Raw genomic sequence first — 10,381 nt, 5'->3', positions numbered from 1 at the left:
TCGGAAAGAGACTCCACCGGCGCCGGTGGTGACTCAGGCTCCTCCGGCGCCGATAACAAAGAAGTGACGCCTGCTGCAGCTGTTACCGAGAGGACAATGTCCCAGCAAAAAATAATAAATAACAGATTGATATTTTTTTATGCCTAAAAACTGAATTAAATTTACCTTTTCGTCCGTAATGAATTTGTCATCGTCTAAACCGTGCAAAAACCTACAATTGCTTCCAAACTTACAGGTGCCTTTAGTCCAGTGGTTGCAAATAGCTTTGGACGCCATTTTTGTTAAGACCTCAATAATTAAACCTAAATCTAAATGAGATTTGAAATAAAACTCAACAATATAAAAGGAAATGAGTTACGATCTAACTAAGAACTGGAAATGAGAAAATCAACGTGATGATTAAGCACTAAGTGAAGTAATGAAGTTATTCAACAAATTAAACAAATTCGAAGAAACGAGTTGCGATTAGGAAACAAAATATGGATGAGCTTGCTTTATCTCACCATTGTTGACAGAGAGAAACGATTTTGAGAATTTTGAACAGAAGAGTGATTATCATAAAGCTTTTTGCTAAGCAAATGAAGAAAGAAGGTGAGAGTACAGTGAGAGCTAGTATATATAGTCCAGAAAAGTAACCACGGTTACTTGGGAATTAACCTATGGTTAACTGGGCAACGCAGAGTGCGTGATGCAGTGGCACGTTGAGTAATTTTGGGGGAAAAGTAGGGGTTTACACAATTTCAGTTGTAAGATGTGTAAAATTAGAAAAGAGCTTAAAAGTCGCACTTAAAATAAGTCAATCCAAACACCCTCATACTATTGCTTTCCATATTTTCTCTTTAATATTAATTTAAACAGAAACGTGTGATGCACCTATAATTTTTAGAATAAATCCTCCAGTGTAGAATAATGAAGGAAAATTCTTTGGAATCATCAACATGTACAGGCCTCTTAATATCAAATACATCTTCCTTGGTCACAGCTTCAACAACCAGCACATTTCCCATTGGATCATTTTCAAGCAGAAATAGGAATAGAATATCTTGAGCTTTATAGGCAGATTTCTCATTTACTAAAAAGTGAACAACACAAGTATCCAAATATGGTTGACCACTACTGGAGGCAATATCCTCTCCCTTTAAACAAAAAGGCAGAGAACATTGAGTAAATAGTTTCAACGTGCAAACTTATCTCTAAAAATTGACAATCTCGTAAAACAATCAACATCATATATATTGAAAAGCTTAGCTCATAGTAGTGAGGAATAATTACGCAAGTACTGACATGAAAGGAAAATTGAACATATTAAGAGTAGTGATTACTGTCTAGATGACAGCTGCATTCGTTACTTTGAAAGCCACCAGGCAAGGTCGCCTGATGGAATTGATATATTCACGGTTTTGCCTGAAAGTTTTTACCTTTCCCATCGTGATGTCATAACCGCAGAGTGGTTCGTTGTCCTTGTCCTTCCACCAAAACCACAACTCAGATTCTCGAAATAATATAACTGTTATCTGTTCCTTCACAGCCGAGAGCTCTCTCATGAATGGTAGCTTAATGATTAGTTTTTCAGCCCATTTGATCTGCTTCTTGTAATCGTCTAACACCAAGACATGAAGCTCCTCTTTTACTATTTTAGCAAATGACAACTTTCCATTCCAAAGTATGCAATCGTCCTTTGTGTAGTAACTCGTAGGAAAAGTAGTATGACCAATGTAGCTAACATTCACCATATCCAGAATATCAATTCCTATATGGGAATTTACTGCGGTGTCCCACATGCTGTAAGCAGTTCCCATTGCAGTGAGAATTTTAATTTGGTTGCTATATTTTTTAACTGGGGTGCACATTCTAGTTTCTCCGCGGCTTTGCTGAGGCAAGTTAAGGGGTTGCCAAGAATAGGTACTTTCTTCATTCCGAAGATCAAGAACCTCATAACCGAGCGCTTGGTCTCCCAAAAAATCATAAACAAAAGAGAGCAACTTCAAAATCTGGTAATCTGGATCAAACACGATACAGATGTTCCCGATATTGCTTTGTGAATCCGGAATTTCAAGAATTTGATGCTGCATTTCGGGGTTCCTTACGCGGAATCTGAAATTAGGAGAATAAAGGGAATGGCTAGGCCTAGTAGCGTACTCCAGTAGTAAACCTTTCGAATATAAGGGTTTAAATTCATCTTCACCTGCTGTTGCATTACTCCGTATCTGTGGCGGCTTTTTGTAAAAGACTGAAGGGGTACGTTTATAATGAAGGCACATAAACTGAAAATCTTGAGTTATGACATTCCAGTGGTTGCATACACATTTAAATCTTAGCAATGACTTGACTGGCAAATAGCTCAACATATCAAATATGATTTCCTTTGGAAGGAATATTGGGCTGCTGGTACTTAACATGGTCATTATATATTGATGGTAGACTTCTTCTCTGCAGCTTGTGAGCGCCTAAAACAAGGCATAACAAAAAAGGATTTCAAGCTTTATACAGATAAAGTACTTAAATTACTTTTGAGATAATGGTAAAAAATACATCTCAAGTATCCCTTTTTTGTGAGTTTCCTACCTGGACTATTAGGTGTTTGCGTTTTCTACCTAAACTATCAACAACTATTTATTAAAACACGCTTGAGCTATCAATTGCTTGCGTTTCCTACCTGAACTATCACCAACTATTTATCAAAACACACCTCAATTAGTATTTGATGGTGCTGGAAACTCGCAAAAAATTGGTACTTCAAATGGGTTTTTGACCATTATCTCTTAGTTTTTAAAAAAATTTCAATTAATTCATTTAATTTTCTGCGTGGAGTGCCATTTGGCGCCATTTTACACAAAAAAGAGAATGTACACCATGCACCTCAGATACTAGTCGAGGTGTGTTTTGATAAATAGTTTATGATAGTTTAGGTAGGAAAGGCAAACAAATGATAGTTCAGGTAGAAAACTCACACAAAAGTGATACTTAAGGTGTGTTTTTGACCATTATCTCATTATTTTTTCAGAAAAAAAAAGATTGGTACTTTTTCAAACTAAGGTTGTAATAGATTAGGGACACGTATTCCAGTTCAGTGTCCTGATCATACCATATTTATATCATGAAAATTAGAGGAAGTCAGTGATCATACTTAGAAATTAAGGAGAGAATAAATTAAGCAAGTTTCTCTTTTTAATGTTTGCTATCAACCATATACCAATTCCGATCCACTAATCGGACAAAGTTAGGCTTCATAACTAGGACATCATGGGGCAACAGTTCAGAGAACTATACTTTCTAAAGAAAAAAAGAAAATTAGGAAAGTTCAGAATATATATACACTAGCCAAGGCAGCCAACTTCAATTCTGTTCCTTAAAGATTAACAATTAAAAAACATATCTGTTCCCTGAGGATTAACATTGTTAAAAAACAAGAGGGAGAAGAAATTAAAAAAAAAAAATGGAATAAAGATCAGTAAAAGACATACCTGAAACTTTTAAACTTGTTCAACTTGAGAAAGCTGAAGCATTTAAAAAAAATAGATGTTAAGAGTAGACAATAGAAAAGGAACCCTAAATAAAAATTTATATATGATTAGGAATCCAAAAGTCAACAAAAATAAGGACACTAAAAACAAGAAGAATAACCAAAGAGGGTTTACGAATCCTAACGTCTGCGGAAGGTGATGGGATGAGGAGAGGAGTCATATTTTCTGTTGGTAAAGAAACGGCACAAAACCATTCAAATTTGTTTCTTTCTTTTATTATTGGGTCAACCGTCAACGACACGTTAATAAATGGCCGGATCAATAACTGGGTTCAAAAGTTACTTGTGTTGATATTTTTTTTTTTTTTTAAATTTAAATTTAAGCCACCTTCAGTGGTGACGGTTAGGCAGACCCCTACCTCGTATATTAAGATTCAAAAAGCAATATATGTGCAAGAGATATGTGATGCCTAGCCTTTTCAACGCTATCTAAGAAGATGAACAAGCTCACTTCTTTACATTTTTCATCTCCTAGTCTAGGAACAGCAGTGTAGTAGTAAGAAGTTTCAATCTTAATGACAACGCTCTTCCTATTTACAAGTTTTAGAGCAAAACATATTAGAAACAGGAAACTAGTCAACAATATCATCATGTTTTAGCTCATGTCTCTTCTTTGTCCTAATCCAAAAATTAGGCATTCTTTTTCTATCCATGTTCAAAAGCCCCCTTACCTGTCTAGGTAAGTTTTCATATGATAAGAAAATCTTCTCAATCAGGAATATGTGACTCATGTATGTTAGCTTGTCTGCCATAGAATTTGCTTCTCTGAAAAGTCGTTCATAGACCAATCAATCTCCTTTAATAATCTTCTGATATCTTTAATAACAGGAGTTAATTGCCACGGAATTTTGAAGACCTCCCTAATGCATGATAATAAGATCATGGAGTCTATTTCAATTTCCAGCTCAATTTTCAGCTTAGTAATACCATTTTGCGTGCACCACTGGATACCAAATAAAAGGGCTTTAGCTTCAGTAACATTACTTGATCTTCCCACAAGAGGAGAGGAGAAAGCCATAGCAAATTTTCCTTGACTATTCCAGATAAGCCCTCCTCCACCACAAGCATCATCTTTAAAACTCCCATCTGAGTTGAGTTTAACAAAAGATTCAACAGGTTTGGATCATTGTACAATTCTAGAGTTTTTACAGCTCATATGTTTGTCATTCAAGCTAAGAATTTCATCCCAAGTAAGGTCACTTTTAAAATTGGGGAATTGAATATTGACATAGTTGATAATACTTTGAGAGATCTGAAAGATAATGCTAGGAATATATGGCTTGCTAGTACCATAATTACCTCTACACCTTATCTTCCATAATTCCCAAGTAATAAGAAAGGGAGTAATATTACAAATGAAGGCCATGATAGGATTGGAAGGGGTCTGATTCCTCCAAAAACTGATGAAGGCAGTAGCCAGAGATAAACCTTGCCCTCCAATGCCAAAAAGGACACCAAAATGTTTCCACATAGTCATAGGAATGTAGCCTCTGAAAAAAATGTGATTTATACTCTCAAGTTGAGAGATTCTGCAGCAAATGCATCTAGAACCAGAGATCCCCCACTTGCCAATTACTTCATTAGTAGGCACTTTCTTGTGCAAAATTCTCCAACTCATAAAGGAAATTTTGAAGGGTATTGCCTTATTCCAAAGAGATCTAGCTAGCCAGATGATTTTCACTTTGGACTTTTCTGAGCATATTCCAGGCACTCCTGGAGAATTTACCATTAGAAGAGATTTTCCAGAGAGGTCTGTCGTCTTCATCAGATAAGCAAAGACTAATGCTACCAGTAATGGTCTTAACAGTGTCAGGGATATTACCACATTTTAGCCAGTCCCAACCATTATGATGATAGACATCCTTGATGCATACCTTATTTGGTTTAGACCCAATAGGGAGGACATGATATAGTGGACCACAATCAGTCCAGTTATCAAACCAAAAAGCCAAATCTCCTCTGCCAACATCCCAAACAATGTTCTGTTCTATGTCATTTTTAGTGGCACACGTTGATTTTCAGTTGTGAGACTGGCCATTGTACCATTTTTTCTTAACGGGATGGACTCGTTAACAATACTTCATCAAAAGAAATTGAGTCCATAAAGTATCTTCATTTCTGAACCTCCACCACTATTTTTCAATGAAAGCTTTGCTAATGTCATTGATTTACCTGAAACTTGCCCCTCCTTCACCAAAGGGAAAGGACAAATTATCCCAAGAAGACCAGTGATGTCTCTTATTACCATCTAAACCACTCCAAAAAAACATGCTTAAAGCATTTTCAATAATAATAGAGACAGTTTTGGGAGGGTGAATTACAGCTAGAATATGGGCAGGCATAGCTTGTAGGACATGCTTGATCAATATGCTCTCGCCTCCCCTAGAAAGGAATTTAGTATTCCAGCCCCTGATTTTGTTGAGAATCTTTTGCACCATATCAGAAAAGATGGAAGCCCTCTTCCTTCCCAAATAAAGGGGACAACCCAAATATTTAATAGGAAGATGCTCCTGTTTCATAAAAGTTAATCTCTTGGGCCTGTCCACTCTTCTAGAGCTAGCATTAGGATGAAGAATGATGGAGCTTTTGTGTTTATTAATTTTTTGCCTGGAAGCCTCTTCATAGGAGCCAAGAACTCTCATAATCCTTTTTAAGGATTTTCTATTGCCACTAGTAAAAAGAATCACATCATCTACAAAGCTAAGGTGATTGATTTTTGGACCTTTCTTGTTCATGTAAAAATTTCTGAAACTGGGATCCTCATGAAGTCCATTAAGTAAAACAGACAATATTTCAGCACTTAAAACAAATAAAGAGGGAGAAATAGGGTCACCTGTCTCAAGCCATTACCAGATTTAAAGAAATCACATCTGCCCCCATTTAAGACAATAGAATACCAATTGTTAGAAATAAATCAGTAAATAAGCTCTATCCAGACCTCAGCAAAATCAAATCTCCTCAGCATACTACATAGATAGTGCCAGGATACTTGTCAACAACGTGTTATAACTCAGCCTGCCTAGTTATGTATTAAGTTTTAATTTCTTTGTTTATTCTTTTATAATTAAGTATCTAATAATACTATTTTTTCTTTATTATGGCTATATGTTACATATCAATAATAAAGTATTTTTAAAAATATTCCAACAAGATTTATATGGGCAATTTGGGCTACATATCAACTCAATTTTTAGATGAACTGAAATGATTTCGCCTAAAATGAGCAGAGCTAATAAATGTGCGGGTCAATGACCTGCCCAAAGCGGGTCATTTTTTCATGGACTAATTTTGCCATTCCTAACGGCACATATAGCTGACTTTGAAATCCTTATTCGTATGATAAGCAATGCAATTATTTTTGGAAGACCGAATAGTATATAAAAAAAAATCGTTTACATTGACAATGTATATAAGGTAATTAAACTCTTTTTTTTTTTAAATATAAGTAGGATTGGAGGTGAGTCTTGCATAAAATTATCTAGAGGTTCAAGCCACAAAATCAGTCATCACTATGCTTACATCATGTATTTGGAATAAGTAGTGAATACTCGTTTAGTTGTGTGACGAAGTTTACTCATAAGGCATCCATATATATAAGCACAGATGAGCTCTTCCACGGGTACAGGGGCCTGGTCAGGGTGTGTTAGGTTAGGTGGGGACCAACGAGGGGCGTTTAATTTGGACGAGGCTCGTCTCCAGTACGGGATCCCTCCACTTTAATTAGTGGTCACATGATAGGCACGTGCAATTGACACTTCAATATAAACTAGACAATTGTAGTGTTTGGCAAAGGTAAAAAGTGCTTAAAAGCACTTACTTTTAGGCAAGAAAAATGTTATTCTTTGGAGAAGGTATATGAGACCTTATATAATACTATGAACTCAGGTCTTCTCAGTAACAATAGTGAAACATAAAAGATGAATATTGTTTGATACGATCCGGCTTGTGGAAGACACGGATTCGAACAACAAATTCGCGGAATTAAAGATAGGGAAAACTTAAGGGGTGAGAAGTGAAGAAAAGGGGATGAGGATAGAAGCAAGACCCACTTGGTAAAGGAATTAATCCTACTAAGGAACCTATACTATTTGAAATTCAAGAAGATTAATCCATATGAATCCACAAATGAACGACTCTATATGAATATCAACGAAAAGGGTTTCATAGCCAACAAAAGAATAACTATCACTAACATTAATCACTAGATTAGCACTACCCTAAACTAAGCTATCAAACTAATCACTCTTCAAGAGTATTCTTTCAGCATCCAAAAACTAACTCTAATGAAATGACTAAGGCAAGTATACATAGTATTGCCTTTACAAGCCTAGTCACATTATTTAACTAATAGCCACATTTGGCATCTAACTATCCAAGCTTGCAAATGTAGCCATGTATGACACGTTTGGCTTCTTTAAGAGGCAAGCATTTGGCCTTGGACTCTTGGGCTCTTGTAGTCTTCCATGCTATCATCCATAGCTTGAAGGTCCTTCAAAGTATATCTTCAAGTGCTTCCATAGCTTCATCCTCCCTGAACATAGCTCGTAAAGCTTGAAGTCCTTGACTTGACTTCTAGTCCATGACCTTAGGGCAAATCGAGCACTTGAGCCATTCCGTATCGTAGTATTGTTGAAAGAGAGCTTGCAGAAAGATTAACAAGTACTCCACTTATGTTTATGGGACTCTTTGCATTTTGGACCCTTGATGTATTCCGTTTAGTAATTTCTTTTTTTTTTTGCGATTTGCTACGTAATCTATTTACATTTTAGCAAAATGTTAGAGGTGTTCATTTTTTGATCTGAGGGCTAAATTAGGAAAAAAAAAAAAAAAAGAGGCGGCAACTAGATGAATGAAACACTAATCTTCATTTGATGCTCGGTGTGATTTCCTGTTTCTTTCTTTAGTTTCTGAATCTGAAGTCTTTATCTTTTTTTTTTTTTTTTCTGATTTTGATTTTTTTGTAGATGATTTAGCTTTTACAGTATAGAGGAGTTGTTCTTTTTTTATTTTAGGTTTACAATTTATTATTATTATTATTATTATTATTATTATTATTTTGTAATAAGGGATTGGCTTTAGAACTAGGAATCGAGAGAGATTACCATCAAATAGCTCACTTAATTTTAGGTACAAAAATAATGCTCACCACAAAAGACAAGATGACTACTTATTCTTCTTTTGGACCTTTTAGATCTTGCAAAGTTGTTCCTCCTTACGTTAAAGGTTGTCAAATGGTACTATTAGAAGTATGACTTTATTGTAGCTAAAAGTAGAGATACCGCAGACCTCCCTTGAGATATTTCATATTTGGAACGCAAAGCTCCCTTTTGATTGCAGATATTACATAATCCTCCTTTTGCATATTTTATGCAACAAATCTCATTTTATCCCCCTTGTTAATTTTAGTAATATTTTCTTCTATTTTGTTTACCGATACTGCCTTATTTTATTTTAAATTTTATCGTTGGATGCATAATACATTCATTCCATGCAACTTCTTCTAGATATAGCCCTATATAAGTAAAAACAAAATTAAACAAAATAAAAAATCCAGAATAAATGAGAAAAAATGCACTTTCTATTTAACTTTCTTTCTTTTGCAATAATTTTGGTTTTACTCTTTTTTCCCTTAGTTAAGAAAAGATTATTGGAAGAAGTTGGGTAGAAGATGGTGAATTTAGATTCGTCACCCTTTAAAAAAAAAAAAAAAGTTTTCTTACACAAAATAAAATCTTGCATGTTAAGTCTATAACTCGTACATGAATAGCCAGTAATTGCAACTCAAGTCTTTGTATATTACAATACATGACTTGGAGCACGTATCATTAGTATTCAAGGTTACGGTCTTTGTGTATTACATGACTTGGAGCACGTGTCATTAGTATTCAAGGTTACTTACATTTTCTTGTTAATTTGAGTAGTCCTAATTTTTCCACATCGTGAGTTATGTCATTTCTTTGAGCACTCACTTTTCTATAGCAATAAGGATCGACATGTGTGCTTGAGGTCAAAAAGGAATTAATAGAGGGTAGTTTCGTCATTTCACGATTCATGCACTATTTCAATTTTAAAATAATCCACGTGTTCTGGCAGCCACCGCATCAGTATCTGCGTTCATCCATATTCCTCTCCGTCTTCATCCTTTTTGTTATACCAAAAATATAGTGTTATACCAAAAATCTAGCTCAGAGTGTTGCTCCAATTTTCAGGTATTTCTTTTTGTAACTCTTCTCCGTTCATCTCTAATTTTGTCTTTCGCCTTCATCTTCTCTTCTTCCTGTAGTTGAATCAGTTCGCAATTGCTCCTCTTTCTTTGTTCTCAGTTTTTTCGCTTGCTGATTCTTGGGTTTATTATTATGTTCAATTTCACTCACAATACATAACTTTGCATTTCTCAATCCAAGTACAATTTTGCTTTGATTAAAACTCAATTGATTTATAGGGCTTTTTTTCGGTTTCATATATAAAGCTGGAAATCTGATAAAATAAATGAAGAACAGTGTATGCAAATTTCTTGTTGTATTTTCTGTGTGTCTTTTCTACAATCTACTCTAGTATTTATACAAGTTTGTATGGAATCTAATCTATAACAGAATGGACAGGTGTACTATTCTGTTGCTAACCTCCTAACAACTTAAAAGATAAATACTGAATTTACAAATACATAAAGTAAAAAATACTATGTATGTACAGATGCAAAAATACAGCTCATACGGGTATTTGGGCCTTTTCCTTTTGGTCATACTGAACAACACTTCTGTCAGCCCAATACCAAGTTTGCAATTTTGTCCTTAAGCCCAAAATAATATAAACCCAATAAGAAGCCTTTGCAAAATTAACCTTGACCTAATTTATTCC

Source organism: Lycium ferocissimum, chromosome 7, assembly GCF_029784015.1.
Source record: "Lycium ferocissimum isolate CSIRO_LF1 chromosome 7, AGI_CSIRO_Lferr_CH_V1, whole genome shotgun sequence".
Lineage (NCBI taxonomy): Eukaryota > Viridiplantae > Streptophyta > Magnoliopsida > Solanales > Solanaceae > Lycium > Lycium ferocissimum.
Note: the sequence above shows the minus strand (reverse complement) of the source record.